Here is a 22,413-nt window from a genome sequence, read left to right on the forward strand (position 1 = left end):
TTTGTTTCAGAGTAATAGGTAACTGATACAGCATCTATGAAATGTGTAGTGTTGATTGTACTTGGGCATGTTGTTCTCAATTGAGCCCTCCTTCATTTCTTTCTCTATTTCTCCCATCTTCCTTCTCCCTCCTTCTTGCCTATCGTGTCCCCGTTCTTTAACAATCTTTAAAATAATCTTCCTTTCTTGATTCCTGTCCCATCATCCTGTCTTCCCCTTTTCTGGTAGCTGTGATTACATCCCTGACAATTGATTAGAGAGGGCTGAGCCCAGAGGCAGCTTATTTGTGGGGACACCGTGCAGTTCAGAAAAAAAAAAAAAAAAAAAACTCCATTCATGACAATGACAAAAGAATTTTTTGGTTGACAATCCGTTGCTTCAGACTTGCTGTGACTGTTTCCTCCTGAGCTGCAGTGCTTGCCATTTAGTCTCCAGCCCATCAATGCTTAACATTTGAGGGAAATTGGTTTCAACGTTCTTTCCTCAGGGGAGTGTGGACATACATATTTTCTGCTTTAAAAGGCATTTTCTTTCTTGACTCAAATAGCTGAACCTGTAAAGTCGAACTTCGTATTCATTGATTTCAGTACAGAAACAACATTTGAATAATTATAAGTTCTTTTCCTATGATACAAAAGCTACCAGAAGCAAATTTTCTGAAAAAATGGTACTCCAGAGGGTTCTATTAGGTTTCCAAAGTTATTAAAGAGCATATTGGCAAGGAAGTAAATAGGCAATAACAATAATAATCATACCTACCCTTTTTTGGTGCTCACTCTAAGCCAACATTGTGTTATGTAACCATCACCACAACCATGTAAAATAGGAACTACTATCCTCATTTCAAATATGGAGCAATGAGAACCAGGGAATAGAAGTAAATTGTGCTAGTTTGTTTGCATGCCGGTGTGGATTTATATCCTAAAACAGGGGTCCCTATAGTGACTAATGTTTAAAACCTAGGTAACTCAAAAAGAACAGCTAGTTGATTAACACTTTGGGTCACAAAGTTGCCAGGTAATTAATTATAGAAATCTGGGTAGGTTCTTAAAAATCTATTCATCTAGATGTCATCTACTTAAAATTTTCAATCATCCAGGATAATATCATCCATAGGGATTATTTTTTTCCTTTTTTATTTGGTTTGTTTTTAGAAAGACAGACATTTGGATAAAACACACTGAATTTTATCAGTTGTTAACATGTATAAATATTCAACTAATAATGAGGCTATAAAAGAATAAAACTCCAAAAGCTGAAATTGTCCTGTGCTTGTGAAATTTAAATAATTTTTTAAAGTTTATTTATTTATTTTAAGAGGGGGGGGAAGGAGAAAAGAGAGAGGGAGAAAGAATCCCAAGCAGCTTCCATGCTGTCAGTGCAGAGCTCCATGCAGGGCACAAACCATGAGATCATGACCTGAGCCAAAATCAAGAGTCTGACGCATAACTGACTGAGCCACCCAGGAACCCCATGAAATTTAAATAAGTCTAAAAATTTTTTTTTTCATGTTTATTTTGAGAGTGAGAGGCTGAGCATGAGCACAGGAGGGGTGGACAGGGAGGGAGAGAGAGAATCCTAAGCAGGCTCTGCACGGTCAGTGCAGAGCCTGATGCAAGCCTGGAACCCACAAACTGTGAGACACGACCTGAGCTGAAATCAAGAATCAGATGCTTAACTGAGCCACCCAGCAACCCCCCCCGAAATTTAAATAATTTTTTTTCAACTTTTTTTTTTTTTTTATTTTTTTTTTTATTTTTGGGACAGAGAGAGACAGAGCATGAACGGGGGAGGGGCAGAGAGAGAGGGAGACACAGAATCGGAAACAGGCTCCAGGCTCTGAGCCATCAGCCCAGAGCCTGACGCGGGGCTCAAACTCACGGACCGCGAGATCGTGACCTGGCTGAAGTCGGACGCTTAACCGACTGCGCCACCCAGGCGCCCCAAATAATTTTTAATAGAAAAGAATTATGGCATCTGTTCCCTTTGTTTCACTTACTATAAGTATGCTGAAAACCTCCAAATGTAAATGTGCAGCCCACTGGTACTTCTCTCCAAATGTCTCAGACAGCTTTCCCCACCTCAACCCTTAACACACACAGAGACACACACTATACTTACACACACTGTGCATACACTTGCATACACATGCACACACTCATGCACACATGCATGTCTGTGCTCCCACACCCAAATTAAACATATGAACATACAGTCAGACACTGACACACAGAAACTCACACACACTCCTGAACACATGAACAGATTCATACGGACATGCATGCACACAAGCATGTACATATGCCCACTAGCAAGTGAACACTTAAATATACATGCATACATGGCTTATAATCCATTTAGAATTAATTTTTATATATTATGTGATGTGTAGATTGAGTTTCTTTTTTTGTTCCTCCTTTCTTTCCTTTTCCTTTTTTTTTTTTTTTTTTTTGGCATATTGATCTCCACTTTTTCAGCACCATTTGTTGAGAAGTTAGTATTTTCTGCATTGGATTGCTTTTGTACCTTTGTGAAAAAGCTGTTGTCTATTTTCCATTCCATTGATCTATGTGCCTAATCTTTGTCCAATTCCTACTATCTTCACCAGTGTAGGCTTATAATGCATTTTAAATTGGGTAGTGTGAATCCTCAAACACTGTCTTCTTTTTCAAAATTGTATTGGCTAATCTAGCTCCTTTATCTTTTCATATGAATTTTAGAAACAGCTTGCTCTTGTCTACACAGAATCCTTCTGGAATGTTGATTGAGATTGCATTGAATTCATAGATCAATATGAGAATGATTGACATTTTAACTGTCCTTTATCTTACAGTACAGTACATCCAGTACATGCAGACAGTACATCTTGCCATTTATGTAGGTTATCTTTGGTCTCTTTTGTATGAATTTTGTAAACTTACAGTTTTGTTTCTGGAATATGTCCTTGCTCTGTTGTCTTCCAGGTTTGTACACATCTTCCTCTATCTTTTTGGCTCTGTCCACACTGCCCCACTCTACACCCACACAAAGACCAGCCCTCTACCCCTAACCTACACAATTCCTAGTCCTACAGTGGTTTTCTCATGAGGGATAACTCCCTCAGAGTCATTGTCTTTCTCTCTTGCACTCCAGCAGAGGGCAGCTTCCTTGCCAATGAATTTTTGCCATCTTGTCTCTCTAATATCACTAAGCACTGCATGTTGTACCTGCTTCTTTAATTTTTTAGGCCACTAACCTCAATATTCTTCAAAGGCAGAGATCATATCTGATTTTGGATTGTATCTTTGGCACCTAACACAGAGCAAGGGCTCAGTTAACAGCATTTGAGTATAGAAATGGAGAAATAAAGGAATGATGGGAAAAGAAAAAGGTGGGGAGATAAACTAGTAGGCACTGAGACTCTGTGTCAGTCGCTATGACAAGGCAGAGAAATCTGATAGATAGATAGATAGATAGATAGATAGATTTTTAACTTTTGTTAAGCCTTATAAATTATGAGAAAGATGTAGCATCTTCCCCATGTATAGATGAGGAAATAGATTCAAAAATGTTTAGTGACTTCCCAAAGATCCCACTTGCAAAGAATGGCAGAGCTGAAATTCAAAATTGTCTCTAGCTTTCTCCAAGATCTGTGCTCTGCACACTATCTCCTTTGCTTCTCAATACTCAGCACGTGTCCAACCAAACCAAATCTTTCTGTTCTTCTCTTGTTCATTTATGCTTCCATGTTTTAATTCAGGTCCTGTCACGTCTGGCATATTTTATTCAATAGCTTCAGTGGAAAACATTGTTTAAAATATAGTGTATTACTCAGGACACCTGGATGGCTCAGTCAGTTGAGCATCTGACTCTTGATTTCTGCTCAGGTCATGACCGCAGGGTCATGGGATTGAGCCCTGCATTGAGGGTGCTCAGCATGGAGCCTGCTTGGGATTCTCTCTCTCTCCCTCTCTCTCTCTCTCTCTCTCTCTCTCAGCCCCTCCCTTGCTCGCTCTCCCTCTCTCTCTAAAATAAAAAAATAAAAATAAATATAGTGTATTACCTGAGCACACGGGCAAAGAACTTAGAAAGCCATAAAGTAAAAGTAAAAACCCTACTCCACTCCCTCCCACAGCCCCACACTGCTGAGAGGCCATCACAATCATAGCACGTGTGCCTCCTGCAGACATTTATCTACAAGAGATTTTTTTTCCTTTCTGCATTTGTAAATCACACTGTAATACATGGATATTCTCATATGCCTTAGAGAAATTTCCATATTAACACCTATATCATGGGTCACGTTCTAGATGGGTCATACTTGATTGAACCATCCTCCTACTAACAAACAAGTGTTTTTTATATTTCTAGTTGTGCTGCGAGGAACACCCTTATACATGCTTCTTCATGCACATGAGCAAGGTTGACTTTAAGGAAGATACTGAGAGGCAGAATTGTAGAGTTATACAGAGTATGCACATTAAAAAAAAATGGATTATTGGGGTACCTGGGTGGCTCAGTCGGTTAAGCATCTGACTTTTGATCTCACACAAGGTCATGATCTCACAGTTTATGAGTTCAAGGCTCATGTCTGGCTCTGCGCTAACAGGACAGAGCCTGCTTGGGATTCTGTCTCTCTTTCTCTCTGCCCCTTCCCCGCTTGTGCTTGTTCTCTCTCTTGCTTGCTCTCTCTCTCTCTCACTCTCTTGCTCTCTCTCAATATAAATAAATAAACTTAAAAAAATTTTTAATTTAGATACTGAAAACAAAAATGCCCTCCACTGACCTCACCACTAGCCCAAAATACTACCTATAGCAGTGTAAAAAACTACCCAATTCACCTCACCAGGAATCATGTTTTCAAACTTAATTTTTTTAGGGGTGGATAGGCATCATTCATGGTTATTTTATACTTTTATTTGTAAGTTCCTCATTATTAACTAAGGTTGATTATCTTTTCACATGCTGATGGGTCGTTTCTTTTCAATTGCATATTCTAACTTGCTGCTTTTCTATTGGTCCATGTGTCTTTATCTAATTATTTTGGAGTGTTTCATCATCTATTCTGAGTGCCAACCCCTATTTATTATATAATTTTCAAAATCTTCTGTTCTACTATATAACTTCGACATTTCTATGGTATTTTTTGTCATTAGGAAGTTTGTTTATTGATTTTATATTTTTGCTATTATTAGTTTTATCAAATTTTTCTTTTGTGGGCTTTTTTGCCTCGAGAAGGGTTCCTGTATTTGTCAGGGCAGGCCAAATGCTACAAAAAACATTCCCCCAAATCCCAGTGCTTTGAAACAAATACAGCTTTATTTCTCGCCATGTCAGCCCAGTGTACTGCATGGAGAGCCCAGATTCACACGATACCATGTGCCTTCCATGCTTCATCACTCAGGGTCTCAGACTCTCCACGGAATCCTCTCTAGTGAGGTAGCAAGTGAGAGATCAGAGAGAAGCGAAAGATCCAATGTGGGGAGGGGTTGGGGCCAGTCCTAGAAATGGCCCACATCACTTCCATGTCACATTCCATTGACCAGAATGTAGTCACATGGCCACACACAGCTGCATGGGGACCATGTAGTATAATCTGGAAATGTGTTCCCTGAGGAAGAGGAATGGGATGTGGTCAACCTCAAGCAGGTCCTGCAGCTCACTTTCCTACCTCAAGGTCATAAGCATACTCACCTACACTTTCCTTTGGTGCACTTATAGTTTTATTTCTTATCTGTATGTATTTTACTCATGTGGAATTTGTTGGTAAATGGCATAATGTGAGAAGCCTAATTTTATTTTTTCCAAATGTACTGCTACCTTATTTTATGGTATTGTCCTGTCCTCACTGGATTTCCACAAATTTAGGAAATTCTCTGTTTATCATTCTATCAGATAGCCATGCCGTCAACCTCGAATGACAGTCAAGTTAACAAGTTAACTAGATATCTTCTTTTTTCACTCATCAGAGAGTCTGCGGTCAGTGCTCGCCTTGGGCTGGCTCCTTAGTGATGTCAGGGCAGCACCTTTCAAATTCTCTTTACATTTCCCTCATGATCACAGGCTGGCACAGCTTTCCTTTTGCATCCCTTTCAAGGTGAGAAGAATGGAGAATTCTCTGCATGCCCCTTTTATTAGAAGAGCAAAATGTTCACTTAAAGTAGCCTAGCATATTTCTTTTTACAATTTTAGGGCTTGTGGAGAGGGAAAAAACTGGTTATCTGGATACTTTCAGCTGCAAGAAAAGCTGGTAAAGCAGAAATCAGAATTGTCTTGATTGGCTTAGACCAATCATGACTGATTATATGGGGCTGAGTACATTGCAGCCAGGAACAAAAGCAAGTAGCTATGAACTAACAAGGGGAATGGGTATTAGATCAAAAATTAACAGCACCTGCCATAATCATATAGCAAATTCTCTTCCTGGTTCCCTTTTCTCTTCCCTCCCTCCCTTTCTCTGCCTCTTGACTTCCTCCTCCTCTTCATTCTTTCTCTCTCTCCCTCACACTCATGCACACATGCACACATGGAGACATATCTGTGTTTCCTGCCCTCCCCCATTGGTCTATGTGACTCTGTCTGCCCCTGTACCAAGCTGCTTTAATCACAGTACTTAATTTTTTTTAAGTTTATTTCTTCTTTTTGAGAGAGAGAGACAGAGACAGAGTGTGAGCAGGGGAAATGCAGAGAAAGAGGGAGACACAGAATTCAAAGCAGGTTCCAGATTCTAAGCTGTTAGCACAGAGCCCAGTGTGGGGCTTGAACTCACAAACTGTGAGATCATGACCTGAACTGAAGTCAGATGCTTAACCGACTGAGCCACCCAGGTACCCCACAGTACTTTTATGTTTGACACAACATGGGACAAACTTCTGCAACCACTTTGGTCTTTATCAAAGTTATCTTAGAATTTACTTCTTTATTCTTCTAAGTTTTAGAAATTGTTAACTTTCATAAAAGTTCTGTTGTGATTGCATGGAATTTATTATAAATATGGGGATTGGCATCTTGAAAATATAGTCATTTGTTTTTCTTTTTCTCCTCCAATAAAGACAGTATTCTGCAAACAAAAGCAAAAACAAAAAGGTTTCTCTCATTTTGTTATGTTATCCTTAGTTAACTATAAGAATTTCTTTTTGGTGTTGGCTAATATAAAATGGATCTTTTAAATTTGTTTTAGTGCTTAATTGGCTAATGCGGATATGTAGAAAAGGTATTAGTTTTTGTATGTTGATCTTGTTCCAGCCATTTAAAATGTTCACATATGTTCTAATATTTAGTCATGGGTTTGTTCTGAACTTTGAAAGAATTATTTCTAAACTTTTCATTATTAGGTAGGGACAAGTCTTATAAGTTGGGGATCATTACCCTTTTTTTCCAACTTTATTGAAAAATAATTGATATACATCACTATATACATTTGAGGCATATAGCATGATGGTATGATTTACATATTTTGTGGAAAGACTACCACAATAGGTTCAGCTAACATCCATCTTCTTGGATATGATAAAAACAAAAGAAAGGAAAAAAAGGAAAAAAATATTCCTGTATATCATACAGTAGTGTTGGCTATAGTCATCCTGTTGTACCTTACATCCCTAGTACTTATTTATCTTATAACAGGAAGTTCATACTTTTGATTACTTCCAGGAGTTGTCTCCAGCCCTTCTGGTCAGATAGGGCTGTGAGACACTCTCCACAGTGGATGGGGCTGTGTCTCAGCTCCTTTGCCTGGATGGGAGGGGTGATAGGGGCTGCTCCAGGCTCCACTTCCCAGACAGGCACTCCAGTTGGGAAGGGCCAGGAGCTACCCTCAGCCTTGGCTGTGAATGAATCCCCCTGCAGGTGTATAATGCCTGGTAGAGCATTGCTCTGGGGCATTCGGCTCTGTCTGCTCACCTCTGGGCTCAAACACAGCTGGGCTGCACAGCTTCCAAAGTTGTCGCTAGCCCTTCTGGTCAGATGGGGCTGGAAGACACTCTCCACAACACATGGGGCTGTGATTCAGCTCCTTGCCTGAGCGTGGGCAAACCAAACCCTGGGGCTGGCAAAACTCCTCCTTTGAGGAACCAAATCAGGCAGATCTGCACCCTGCTGAGTTCCAAGGTCAGTGTGCCCTGCACACATCCCCAACTTAGTTCTGCAGATGAACAAAACCACTGGTTGGGGATTACTGCTTGGAACACTGCAGGTATGAGCTCAGTCTGCCAACATGATCTTCATCTTTTTATTTCTTTTTGTACTGTTTGGATTCATTTGCTGATGATTGCAAGCTCCTCCCCCTTCTCTGGGACAGTCAGATTCACAATGTTTGAGCCCTACAGATTCCCTTGTAATTCCCGTGGTGTGGGATCAGAGTAAGGACTCCAGCAAAGTAACCCCCATGCTGGGCCAGCTGGCTGTCCCCCCTGGGTTTTCTTTTCCCACTGGAGGAACCAGAAGATAAAGGGAGACCTCTCAGTGGTGCTACACTGGCCTGGGGCTGAGGCGATGTGATTAACATGGAGCTGCTTCACTTATCCTTCTTATGCAGTCTGTCTTGCTCTCTGTGCTGCAGGGGGTGGGGGGTGAAGTGCCCCCCCCCCCCATATTCTAAGATTCTCTCAGTATTGTCTTGTTCTTGAATCGTTGTTAGTTTTTCTTGCGAAGGGGAGTGAAGTCAGAATAACCTATGTTACCATCCTAGTGATGTCACTCCCAGGATCAAATCCCTTTGTTAATTAGTGGTTTGTTTTGAGTTGATATAATGAATGAATGTGGACTTTTTGGCACCTTTTGAGATAACCATATAATTTTTCTCCTGGAATTTGTTAATATAGCACATTGGCATTAGAATTATGTTTGGCTGTTAGTAACAGAGAGAAGAAATAATAGGGGGTTTAGTAAGACTCATACTCTCGTGTGAGTCAGGAGTGAGGCGTTCCAGGGATGGCCACAAGGCAGCTCCAGAAATTCCCACAGACTATTTTCCTTCTACCTAAATCTCCATTTATCCTTCATCACCATTATCCAAGATACTTGGTGCTACAGCGCCAGGCCCCTTCTTTGTCTTTTTATGTCTTTTGCTACAGTTCAGATTCATTTGCTAATCTTTTATTTTAAACTTTACATATATGTTTATAAATAACACTGGCCTATGATTTTCTCTTTTCTGTTACTTCTTTTCTAATTCTGACATCTGACTTATTCTACCTTCATGTAGCAACTAGTAAGTTTAGCTACCAGTATTCAATTATTTGACTTATTTGGCTTAAACAAATAGCTATTTATATGAGAAAAATAATCGGAAGTCCAGAGGTGTGGTCTGGGTCTGGGGCAAATGTTCTCTGATACCATCAGGGATAAGCTATCTACCATCTTTGCATGTTGGGTCTTGTCCTCTGGCTTTCTACTTCATAGTCCCAGGATGATGGTTATACTTGCAGATATCATTTCCTTGCTTAAGAAAGGAGGAGGAAAGGCAAAGTAAGAAGGGACTGTTACAGTTAAGCCTATCCCCTTCTATCAGGTAAGCATAAACCCACCCAAAACTCATAAACTCAGTGCAGTTGACTTCTGTTTCCATCAGTAGATGGAATCATTCATTATGGCTACATCAAGACTGGTGAATCCCAGATCAAGGGAAAAGAGTAATAATGACTGGCTTTGACCCATTTTGATTCATCCCCCGGTGCTAGGAATTCCGTTTTCTCTGAAAATCAAGGTTCTTTGCTGCTACAGGATAAACCAAGGTTCTACCAGCAGTAGAGGATTGGATATAAGCTGAGCAACATCTAAGAAAATGAATGGGTACCTTCCCATTTCTTTATATGCTTTTGATCCATTTTTCCACTTGGTTACCAAATTTTTGTGTCTTTGTTTTCCTCAACCACATGTCTATTCTCTCCTTAGAAATTCCCAGTGGCTTCCCACTGGCCTCATGTTAGAGTCCAGCTACTTATCCAGACATCCCACAGGGTCTGACCCTTACCTTTATGTACAGTCTCTGTGCCCACTGTCTCTCCTGTCCCTGGATGTGCAAATGTGTTTGTGCCTCTTGATCTCTGCTTATGGTGCTCATCCAGCTTGAAATGTCTTTTCAGTCTTCCTAATCCTTTTGAAAAACTCATCTTCCTTTGGCCTTCTTCATTTTGTTGGTCAGAGAGAACTGTTCCTCTATAGTATTCTAATAATTTTGCTTATAAATAGTATTTATCCCAATCGAAGATGAATTATGGTTATTTTCATGTCTACCCATCAAAATGGAATAGGAACTTAGATTTAATATTCTGGTATACTCCAATTTATGGTGATATGAAGACAAATAAAACATGAATTCTGCCCTCTAGGGAAGCCCTCTGAGAGAGAAAAGGAGGCAAATAGACAGAGGTAGCAGCTCAGGACATACATGCAGTGTTCAAAGGGTTCCTTTCCTATCATGATGACAAGGAGAGGGACATGGAGAGGGCTTGACTCTTTAGGCTCTTTTAACCTAATAGAAAACATGTCTTTTCCCAGAAGGAGAGCTGAATAAAATGATGAAATAAATAGTAATAATATATACTAATTATAATATAATGCTAATTTATTTATTAGTAATTTATATTACTATTTATTATTAGTAGTAATATAGTTACTAACAATAATAAATATAAACTCGATTAGTGCATTGTTCGGATCCTTTTAAACCCTGTTGCTGGCACACTGATCTGGTCAGACTCATATTTTATTCCAGTGTAACAGCTAGATTTGTGAGCCTGGAGAATAAAAACATAAATCCTGCAAAGCAAGGGAGTCTTACAGGCATTCCAGTGCTGGAGGCTCGGACTTGTGCAGGAAAGCCTGCTGCAGATTTGCAGGGATGAGATCATGCCTCTGACATCCAAGTTCCCTTGGAAGGTGATCATTCTAGGGTGTGGGCACATTGCACAGTTGCAAGGATGGAGCTGCTCTCTACAAGTCACAATAAGGGTTTGTCTCATGGTCTTAAAAATTAACTTCCGTGTGCAAATATTATTGTCAAAATTAGTGGCTATTATTCCTTGTAAATTCTTTAAGAATTGCCTAGAGTCTTTAATGTGAGTTCAAGGCAGGAAGTGACATAGAAAGAACAGTCTATAAATCTTGGGTAACAGCTGTACATCTGCTCTTATATTAAGAACTCTGAAGAATCAGATATTTCACTGATGAATATATCATTTCAGTGCACACAAGAGAAAACCTCAGTATATCCTATACTCACTACTATTCCAAAAAATATAAATTTTAGGGGCACCTGGGCAGCTCAGTCGATTAAGCATCCAACTTCAGCTCAGGTCATGATCTCGTGGTTCACGAGCTCGAGCCCTGTGTCGGGCTCTCTGCAGTCAGCACAGAGCCTGCTTTGGATCTTCTGTCTCCCTCTATCTCTCCCCTGCTTCTTTTTTCTTCATCTCGCAAAAATAAGTACATACTTATTTATTTATTCATTCATTCATTTATAAATTTTAGGAGGGACTTTTCTTCCATTTTTCCATACCGTGAGAAAATCATTAAAAGGTATAATTGAGTGTCAACTAAGGAGATGTTTTGCTTCTGATCATGCATCTTCACACATAATATATTTCAAAGGTACCAGATGTTTTGACTTGAGAACATTTGAAGACCCCTGTACCATTATTATAAAGGGAAGGTGAATGGTGACCTTTGGATCAAAGTGGATCTGCGTGAGACTCCTAAGTCTGCCACTGAGCTGTCTGTTTCAGTAAAAGGGAACAAAGCTTTTTCCCTTGTAAAGTTGTCTGTATTACAGTTAGCTCACCCATAAAACATCTAATACAGTCAATGTCATTGTAGGCACCCAGCAAGTAGTAGTTATTTTCCTCATTTAGACATAGACAGAATTTAGACTCATGGGAAGAATGGTTTTCATTGTCCAAATCCATTCAAATAAATTTGAAACTCAAGATAAAATGGATAAATCTGTAGGAAAATACAGTCTAACAAAATTGAATCCTATAGAAATAGAAAGTCTAAACAGAGTTATTAACATCAAAAAAATAGAGAAGGTGTAAAAGAGTTTATCCCAAAAAAGCCTCAAGAACAGAGGGAATGTCTAATCTTCCAATATCAGATGACCCCAATGCTACTTAGGTTATTGCAAGAGAATTGAGAAGGAAAATTAGCTTCTAATTTTGTTTTGTGTATAACGGCCATAATACCTGACACAGATTGCACATAAAAATAAAAAAAATGTATCAAGCTAATGCATTAATATCAATGTAGGAATTTTAAATAAAAATTAGCAAACTGAATCAAAAGCAACATAAAAAAATACCAATGGATTATTAAAGATTTATTACAGGGGTGTGGGGGTGGCTCAGTCAGTTAAGCGTCCAACTCTTGATTTTGGTTTAAGTCAGGGTCTCACGGTCATGAGATCAAGCACCATGTCAGGCTCCAGGGTATGTGTGGAGCCTGCTTGGGATTCTCTCTCCCTCTCTCCCTGCCCCTCCCCTACTCGCACATGCTCTGTACCCCCCCAAATAAACATTTTAAAAGATTTATTCCAGAAATATGAGTAAAGTTCAATATTTAACTCCATTAATAGAATTTATCATATTAATAGAGCTTAACAAAAAAGAAAGTGAAAGTCAACATCCATTCATGACAAGACCACTTATTAAGGCATATGGATGTTATCTGAACATATGTATGGGCATGTGAGTATGTGTAGGTAGTTCAAAACCCAGGAGCCACCATCTTACTCAATGTGGAAATACCAAAATTATTTCTGCTAAACTTAGGAGTAAAGCAAATCCCATTATTTCTATTAATATTTACTATTATATTGAATTAGTCAACTCAATCAGGCAAGAGAAAACAAGGCTTAAGAATTGAAAATTAAGGGGGTAACACAATCTCTATTTTCATTTGATATGATTGTATAACTAGAAAAAGAAGCTTTGGAAAAATTTCTATAAACATTAGGATTTTGTAAAACAGCAGAATATAAATTTAACAGCCATAGAAATACAAATCAAAACCACAATGGATACCACCTTACACCTGTCAGAATGGCTAACATTAACAACTCAGGCAACAATAGATGTTGGCGAGGATGCGGAGAAAGAGGATCTCTTTTGTATTGTTGGTGGGAATGCAAGCTGGTGCAGCCACTCTGGAAAACAGTATGGAGGTTCCTAAAAAATCTAAAAATAGAACTACCCTATGACCCAGCAATTGCACTACTAGGTATTTATCCAAGGGATACAGGTGTGCTGTTTCGAAGGGACACATGCACCCCAATGTTTATAGCAGCACTATCAACAATAGGCAAAGTATGGAAAGAGCCCAATGTCCATCGATGGATGAATGGATAAAGAAGGTGTGGTATATATATACAATGGAGTATTACTCGGCAATCAAAAAGAATGAAATCTTGCCATTTGCAACTACGTGGATGGAACTGGAGAGTATTATGCTAAGTGAAATTAGTCACGGAAAGACAAAAATCATATGACTTCACTCATATGAGGACTTTAAGAGACAAAACGGATGAACATAAGGGAAAGGAAATAAAAATAATATAAAAACAGGGAGGGGGACAAAACAGAAGAGACTCATAAATATGGAGAACAAACTGACGGTTACTGGAGGGGTTGTGGGAGGGGGAATGGGCTAAATGGGTAAGGGGCACTAAGGAATCTACTCCTGAAATCATTGTTGCACTATATGCTAACTAATTTGGATGTAAATTAAAAAAATAAAAAATAAAATTAAAATAAAAGCAAAATATACATATATATATACACACACACACAGAAAATAACTTAAAAAATTTAACACCCATAAATCAATAGCTTTGTTTATAAATATGATAACCAGTTAACACACATAATGGGAAAAAAGATACTTTTATGAATATCTAGGCATATATCTAACAAAAAATACAGAAATAGACCCAGCTGCATATGCAAATTTAGCATACAATAAGGGAGGCATCTGAAATCAGTGGTGCTTACTCACTGATGGGTTTTTCTGTAAGCGGTGTTGGAATAGCTAGACAGACATAGGGAAAGTGATAAAATTGGATCCATTCCTCACTTGATACACCAGGATCAATTCCAACTGCATCAGAATTTTAAATATAGGGGTGCCTGGGTGGCTCAGTTGGTTGAGTGGCCGACTTCGGCTCAGGTCATGATCTCGCGGTCTGTGAGTTTGAGCCCCGCGTTGGGCTCTCACAGCTTGGAGGCTGGACCCTGCTTTGGATTCTGTGTCTCCTGCTCTCTCTGCTCCCCTGCTTGTGCTCTATCTCTCTCTCTCAAAAGTAAATAAATGTTTACAAAAATTTTTTTAATTAAAAAAAAGAATTTTAAATATAAAAAATAAAACCTTTCAATTAGTAGAAGAAAACATGGGTGAATTTCTCTATAATCTGGCAACGAGAAAAAAAATTTAAATTAAGACTCAAAATCCCGAAGCATAAAGGAAAAGATAGAAAACTATATATAAACTATTTTTAATAGATTTGATCAAGCTTTGTCAACAAACTGAAGAAAAAAGAAGATGGAGGCAAAACCTATAAATTAAAAAAAAAAAAAAAAAGACCTATCAACCAGTTAACAATCCATGGGCCTTATTTGAATCCTGGTTCAAACAAACTGAAAATCAGTGCCTGAGGCAAAGGAAGAGTTAGCCATAATGATCCTGCCTTCATTTAAAATTTTGCTCAATGGGGTGTCTGGGTGGCTTAGTGAATTAAGCCTCCAATTTTGGCTCAGGCCATGATCTAGCAGTTTATAAGTTCAAGCCCCATGTTGGGCTCTGTGCTGACAGCTCAGCCTGAAGGCTACTTCTGATTCTGTGTCTCCCTCTCTCTGCCCCTCCCCCACTTACATTCTTTCTCTCTCTCTCTCTCAATAAATAAACATTTTTAAAAAAAGAAAAAAATGTGTTCAAGAATATTCTTGCACTGTTTGATTTTTTTAATTTTTTTTAATGTTTATTATTTATTTTTGAGAGAGAGAGACATAGTGCAAGCGGGGAAGGGTCAGAGAGAGAAGGAGACACAGAATCTGAAGCAGGTTCCAGGCTCTGAGCTGTCAGCATAGAGCTGGACGCCGGGCTCCAACCCACAAACCAGGAGATCATAACCTGACCCGAAGTCAGACGCTTAACCAACTGAGCCGCCCAGGTGCCCCTGATTTTTTTTTTAATGTTTATTGTTGAGAGAGAGAAACACACAGAAAGTGAGTGGAGGAGGGGCAGAGAGAGATGGAGACACAGAATTGGAAACCGGTTCCGGGCTCTGAGCTGTCAGCACAGAACACAACGCAGGGCTTGAATCCATGAACCATGAGATTATGGCATGAGCTGAAGTTGGACACTTAACCAACTGAGCCATCCAGGAGCCCCAAGTTTGATTTTTTTGATGTAGCACTTGATTTCCAAGATCTTTGCAACGCCTTAAGTTTTGTGGCAAGTGTCTCACCTTCCTCGCCCTAGTCCTGGCCCTGCTGGGTGCCAGGCACTGAGAAGCCTGGAGAAGCTAAAGGAGAAAGAAGTTGGATTCGGGCACTCAGACAGCAGGCCCTCTGTTGGAATAAACGGACATTACAGACAATTACATGCAAGGCATTGACTAGCTTGTTTGCTGTTCTGGGGTGGAGAATAACCCTCAGGCACTCATTCTCCCCAAGGTCTTCCTCTGTCTGTCTCCAGTGGTCAGACTGCCAGCCTCCACCTCCATCTCTGAGTCTGGGTCTCTATCCTATCTTGCTGCCTTCCAGTCTCTGGTTATAACATCTGCTGACAAATCCAATTGAGACGTGCTTTACTTAGGCTCCACTGAAATGAAATTAATGAAAAATAGATCCTGATGCAATTTTACTCTTTATCCTGGCTACATCTTTTTCCTGAAATCTTCCTCTCTCTAGTTAGACCAATCCCTGCACTGCACAATGGCCCAAATCCAGCAGTCTCTACGGCCCGCACCTGTTTGTACATCTCTCTGCTTGTTGGGAAGCTCCTGGGGGAGCCCAAAGAGCTCACGGTTCCTAGTGTTTGAGCCTCACGCACTCACTAGAATAGCAACTAAAGGTAATAGCAACTTAATAAATGCTCATTGCTTGAATAATAAATGAATTCAGGCATCTTGATTACTGGACAGAATGTGGTATTGAAGTCAGGAACACCCATGCAGCATGAACACTGATTCCAAAACAGAGTACTGGAGGCACGCCTGGGCTGTGCAGGGAGAGGGGAGCTCTGTGTGAGCCTGTGCAGCAGGGTTAGTTTGGCCAGGGAGGACATCTCCAAGTGATGAATAAGGACAGTGAGCACAACTGGGAAGGAGGGGGAGCCTCATCAGGGGCTGCCCTGGATGGAGGTCTCAGGAGCCAGTGGGCAGAACAGGAAGTTCATTGATCAGAGGTGTGAGTTCTGAAAATCTGACCAATTCTGTATTTCAGCTGAAGAAGGAAGGGAATAAAATTTGGTTAGGGAAATGGAAAGGCAGAAATCAACAAAAGAAAAGACAATTATAAAGGGGAAAAATGTCACCATGTTGGTTCTAATGCTGTATCATTATTTTTGCCTCTTTTAGAAATGCTCATTAGCAAGCTAAATTCACATCTCTGAGAGCAGTGGTTCTGGGACTTCAGCACTGGATGGAATCCCCTAAGGACATGTCAAACCAATTGGCAGGGCCCACCCCCAGAGATTCTGATTCAGCAGGCCTGGGGTGGGGCCTGAGAATGGGCATTTGTAGCAAGCTCCCAGGGGGAACCTGTTGCTGCCCTTCTGAGGAATCACTGTTTGAGAATCACTGTTCCAGAGGGCCTGGCTCTGACCCCCAGTAACAAGAGGATGATCTTAAATATCTGTACAGCTCCTAATTGTTTACAGAGCTCTTTCATGGACACTGTGATTCACTTAATCTCCTGTAAACCCCACCAAACCCTGCCATGCTTGATAGAGCAGCCATTCCCCATTGTTTGTTATGCATCCGCCATCAGCCATCAGCCTCCTCAGGGAGGGCACTTAGGATGGGGCAGAGCTAAGGAGGAGGGTTCTTCCCCACTCAGCCCCTTGAGGGGGAGGGAACAAAGTCGCATATTCATGCCCATATTTAATTAACTAAACCAAAACAAAGTGTTTTTATTTTTTTAATGTTTATTTATTTTTGAGAGAGAAGGAGACAGAGCGCAAGCAGGAGAGGGGCAGAGAGAGAGGAAACACAGAATCCAATCCTAAGCAGGCTCCAGGCTCTAAGCTGTCAGCACAGAGCCTGAACAGGGCTTGAACTCATGAACCAAGAGATCATGACCTCAGCCAAAGTCAGTTGCTTAAACCTCTGAGCACCCAGGTGCCCCAAAACAAAGTTCTTTTAAATAAATGTATGGAGTGCTTTCTAGGAAGCTGGATGGTTTTTGCTTCATTTGGTTAGTAGGAGGTTATAATTTAAACTTCACATTAACCTTCCTATTTAATAATGAACACAAGCCTAATGTGTAATGAAATATGCAGATAGTGCATTTTATCAATATTCCAGTTTTGGCAGTATTTCCCAAAGTATGGAATAGGACCACCCCACCCACGTCAGAATCAGCCCCTGTGATTCCACCAGTGGATGAGGTCCTCCCCCAGCCCTCCACATCTTGTGTGTGTGTGTATACACACGTGTGCGTACACACGCATGCATACACACGCATGCACCCACGTCAGAAACAAAGAGACACAGAGGTAGAGAGCCACATTTAATATGCAGATATTAAAAAGACCTATGGCAGTTGCTTTTGTCCCCTCTAGTATGTTGGGGGGGAGGGTGGCGTGATAGTTTACACTGTCACAGGAATTAAGGGGACACCGCTGGGACAGAGCACAGCTGGGAGGTTGAGGGGTCAGGCACACAGCCTTGTCACAGCGAAGCTGGACTCTGAAGGGAGCCACGTGAGGAACATTTTCAGTAAGAACCAGGCAAGAGAGCATACTTGTGAGTGTGCAGGAAGCTCTCCCAGGAGTATGACCTCAGGGAATCAAGGGAAAGGAATCCTGCCTGGGAGACAGAGGGCCAGGGTCTGGAAGAGGGGCAGGCAGGGCCAGGCTGCTGTAGGAGAGAGAGATCAGCATCGAAGGGCCTCTGGACCCCAGGGTCAGCCCAGCCTTGCTGCCTGAAGGGGAGGAAGGTGAATGGCCACCGACCACTCTGGGAGCAAGAGGAAGAGGACTGCATGTGGAAACCAGGCACATCTCTGCAGTGTTTCCCCCCCGCCCCAGCTCTTCCCTTCTCCAAACCTCCATCACCTCACTCATAAAGAGGAGTAATAAAAATACCTATTCAATGCAGAGGATGTTCAACCAAGTGGTTTTTAGAAAAATGCCTAGGCAGGAATCTGGTGTTCAGGCAGTTGCCACTGTCCTGCTGGTCTGTGACCAGCTGGCAATGGGCCATCCCCACAGGGCCTGTTAAGACCCGTCTCTGGGGCCACCTGGGTGACTCGGTTAAGCATCCAACTCTTAATTTCTGCTTAGGTGATGATCTCATACTTCGTGAGTTTGAGCCCTGCATCGGGCTCTGCGCTGACAGCACAGAGCTTCCTTGGGATTCTGTCCACCCCTCTCTCTGCCCCTCCCTTGCTCACTCTCTCTCTCTCTCTCTCTCAAAAATAAATAAAAATAAACTTAAAAAAAAAGACTGGTCTCTGAAGCCCTCAGGGAGACAGTGCTGCCCCTCAGCTGTGCACTTACCCACCGTGGTCTGTCTCATGGGGCTGCTCAGAAGCCAAAGAGTGGTAGATGCACACACATGTTAAGATGGCAGAAGGAACCTGAGTTTCATTTCTTATCAGTTTTCACATAGCAGTTGGAAAACTGCTCTTCTCTCTTTTCTGAGACAGTCCAACCCTGGGATATTACAACAGACAGGGTCCTTATTCATGGGGTCAAAGACCTGGGGCCATACAGGCAGTAGTGATGGGACAACTGTGGCACCAAGAGACTGAATCCTGGGCCAACCTTCTATTCCCATGCTGCACCGCCTCTCCTAAGACGAAGTCAGAGTGAGAACAGCTTGGCACACCACTGTTCCCAGGGTGAGACCCTCAGAGGAGTTCTGTCCCACGGCCAAGATGCACAGGAATGAGAAGGATTGCGGAGCCAGGGCATGATCCCCCTGAACTTCACACCAATAGTAGAAGGCAGTATGGGTACATGGGCCCATGAAATGTAGGTTGAGGGACTCAGCAGTGCACTTGAAGAGATGGCATGGGGCAACAGGGTGAGGGTGGCCAAGGTGGCCAGAAGCCTGTATCCCCATGGCCCATCCGCCCCTGTCATCACAGTGCCTGAATATGAGGCTTCGGTGGCAGTGGGTGGGGTGGGGTGGGGTGGGGGTATGAGGTTCAAAAAATAAGTCTTCAGGGGATAGGCAGAGTCACTTCTTTTCATGTAAATGGTTATATTTGAATGTGGTTTAAAAAAAAGTGTATTTTAAACCCACTCTTTAATCTCTGCATGGAGGACAAGGTACAAAGAAGGAGGTAGTAGGAATAAATCTGCACTCTAACACTGGCGAAAGCTTGTCATGGTTACAGCACGGTGACCTATATGAGCGTAAAAATATTTTGATGGAATTACTCCCAATGACCAAAAGGTGGAAACAACACAGGTATCCAGCTACAGATGAACAGATACACAAAAGGTGGCATATCCATACAATGGAATATTATTCAGCCTTGTGAACTGCATCTGCATGTCCCCTCAAAATTCATATATATTGAAGCCCTAACCCCCAATGTGGTATATTAGCAGGCAGGGCCTTCAGGAGGTAATGAGGTCTAGATGAAGTCATGAGGATGGAGCCCCATGATGGTATTAGTGTCCTTGTGAGAAAGAGAGACTAGAGTTCATTTTCTCTAGTGAGTTCTGCTGTGAGAACACAGCAAGAAGTAGGCAGTCTGCAAGCCAGGAAGTGGGCCTTCACCAGGCACTGGCTCTGCCGACACCTTGATCATGGACTTCCCAGCCTCCAGAACAGTGATAAATAAATGTCTCTAGTTTACATCATCCAGTCTGTGGTATTTTGTTTCAGCAGCCCAAAGAGACCAAGACAAGCCTTAAAAAGGAAAGAAATTCTGACCTGCTACAACACAGAAGAACCTTGAAGCCATTACTCTTAAGCAAACTAAACCAGTCGCAGAAGGACAACTATTATAGGATCCACTTGTATGACATACCTAGAGTTGTAAGATTCAGAAACAGAAGTAGTACAGTGGTTGCCAGAAGCTGGGGATGGGGGAGAAATGGGGAGTTCATGTTTAATGGGTACAGGGGAAGATGAAAATGTTCTAGAGATAATGGTGGTGATATTTGCACAGCAGTGTGAATGGTAATGCCACTGAACTGTGCACTTCAAAAAGGTTAAAATGGTAAAATTCATGTTATATATGTTTTCACAATAAAAAACCAGCTAAGGTTAAATGTATTAACTGGGTGTTGGTAGCAGGATTTAAAACAGCTCTGTACTGTGAAAGGGATACTCATTGAAATATGCATACCTACTAAAATGAAGTAAGTTGAGGTACCCCTTCCCTTGCAGAAGCCACCTGGATGCAGGGGCTGATGGTTGCTAGTAGGCAGATGCCTGTGGGGCCCAGTCAGGCAGCAGTGGGCCACAGACTGTTGACCATGTCTCAGATGCAGCCTCATGTGACAAGAAGCAAAGCCTTCAGGTCTGTCTGCAATTAAGAATAACATACTCTTATTCTCTGATTTGCCCCCCAGGTGGAAGTGACAAAAGAGGAGCTCCACCAGCCAAGGCTCCAGTACGTGGAGAGAAGGAAGAAGGCAATCTCCTAATTGGTACCATATACATCAGGTCAAATAGTTTTCTTTCTTTCCAGCAACACCAACCAAAAGTTCCACCCAACTAAGAGCCATGTGCAAGATAGTGTAAAAACAGTGAACATCTCTGAGATCACACATCTCCCTGCCTGATCCCCCATCCTAATAGTATTGAACCTTAGATGAGCTTATTCCCCCTTACAAATACACAAAGAGGATCAAAGAGGTTAGACAGCATGTCACATCTCCCCATAGTGGCAGGTCTGAGGCTCAGGTTAGGCCAGCGTGCCTGGCTCCAAAGCAGCAGCAGTTGTCAGAGAACCTGGCCCACAGAGCAGAGCGTCCAAGTGGTGGTTATCTGGAAAGAAGGAAAAGGACATTTAGCAATAGCATGGGATTTGAACTCACCCCACAATGGGTAAAATTAACAGCATACTTAATTATATGCTTACTTTATGCCAGTGTAAAATTTTCCTTGGCCTTTTATATCAGTATAACATCTACAGTGGTCTCAGCAAACTTTCTGTAATAGTCCAGATAGTAAATGTTTTTAGTTTTGTGGGCCTTGTGGTCTCTGTGTTAACTGCTCAACTCAGCCATGTGCAAAAGCAACCAGAGACAACATGTAAATGAATGGATGTGACTGTGTTCCAATACAATTTTATTTACAAAAACAGATGGGGGTCACAGGTGGCCCATGGGCCATAACTTGCCCACCCCTTATGTATGCAAACACAGGGATACATTTCCATTTTATCGGCCATGACCAGGTATCCACCAGTGGCCCAGCACCAGTTCACCAGTGTGAGCCTTACATGCCATGTGATGGTTGCTTTCCTCCAGCAATTGGCTGGTGCCTCTTGTGCTCAGGCTGCAGGATATCTGTTGTACCTTTCTAACCAGGATTGTCCCACCTGGGAAATCTAGCATCTTTATGAATTTTGTTCGGCTGTTACTGTGACTGTCATGGTTCTTGGAAAGATGACAGATAGCTTAGCAGACATCTCAGCAAGTTTGGTATTTCAGTCAACTCTGGATTGTGTGGACTCCTTCCTAAGAGCCAAGTGGGGGGTGAGAGCTGAGGGGGTGGGTTGGCACACTGATAAAGCCTGTAATTGGGATATGGTGGGTGACACAGTTACATTGTGGAAGTGTTACATGTTTGAGTAACTTGGAAGAGCATTGGAAATCAAGAGTAACTCCAAATCAATCAATGTGTACTTAGGGGATTGATTTTTTTTAAGTTCTTATTTATTTATTTTGAAAGAGATGCAGACAGCACAAGTAGGGGAGGGGCAGAGGGAGAGGAAGAGAGAATCCTAAGCAGGCTCCACGCTGCTACCGCAGAGCCCAGTGTGAGGACTGTGAGATCATGAACTGAGCCAAAGAGTCAGACGCTCAACCAACTGAGCCACCCAGGAGCCCCAGGTGTTTGATTTTTTGTAAAGAATCTACTCTATCTTCTTTTCAACCAGCTGTCATTGGAGGTAACAGAACGTAAGGTCAGAAACACTTTAGTTCATAATGCCCCCCCTTCTCTCATAGGGCGCACTCAGAGGGATGAAACTTGGATTTGAGTTTTATTCAGTGTCCTACATGAAGAATGGAGCAGTTATCCCAAACAGG

At 41.6% G+C, this 22,413-nt stretch overlaps 1 protein-coding gene across 3 annotated transcripts in view; it reads left to right on the forward strand.

Moving 5' to 3' along the window:
* Window positions 1–22,413, forward strand: part of OTUD7A (OTU deubiquitinase 7A) — a 369,925-nt gene that overhangs the window by 195,005 nt on the left and 152,507 nt on the right. For all 3 annotated transcript variants that reach the window (XM_086711362.1, XM_086711361.1, XM_086711363.1), the window contains one exon: window positions 20,728–20,821. The gene's annotated coding sequence lies outside the window, so the exon portion shown is untranslated. The remainder of the gene's footprint in view (window positions 1–20,727; window positions 20,822–22,413) is intronic.

This window comes from Puma concolor, chromosome B3, assembly GCF_028749965.1.
Source record: "Puma concolor isolate L17-30 chromosome B3, mPumCon1.1.hap2, whole genome shotgun sequence".
Classification (NCBI taxonomy): Eukaryota; Metazoa; Chordata; class Mammalia; order Carnivora; family Felidae; genus Puma; species Puma concolor.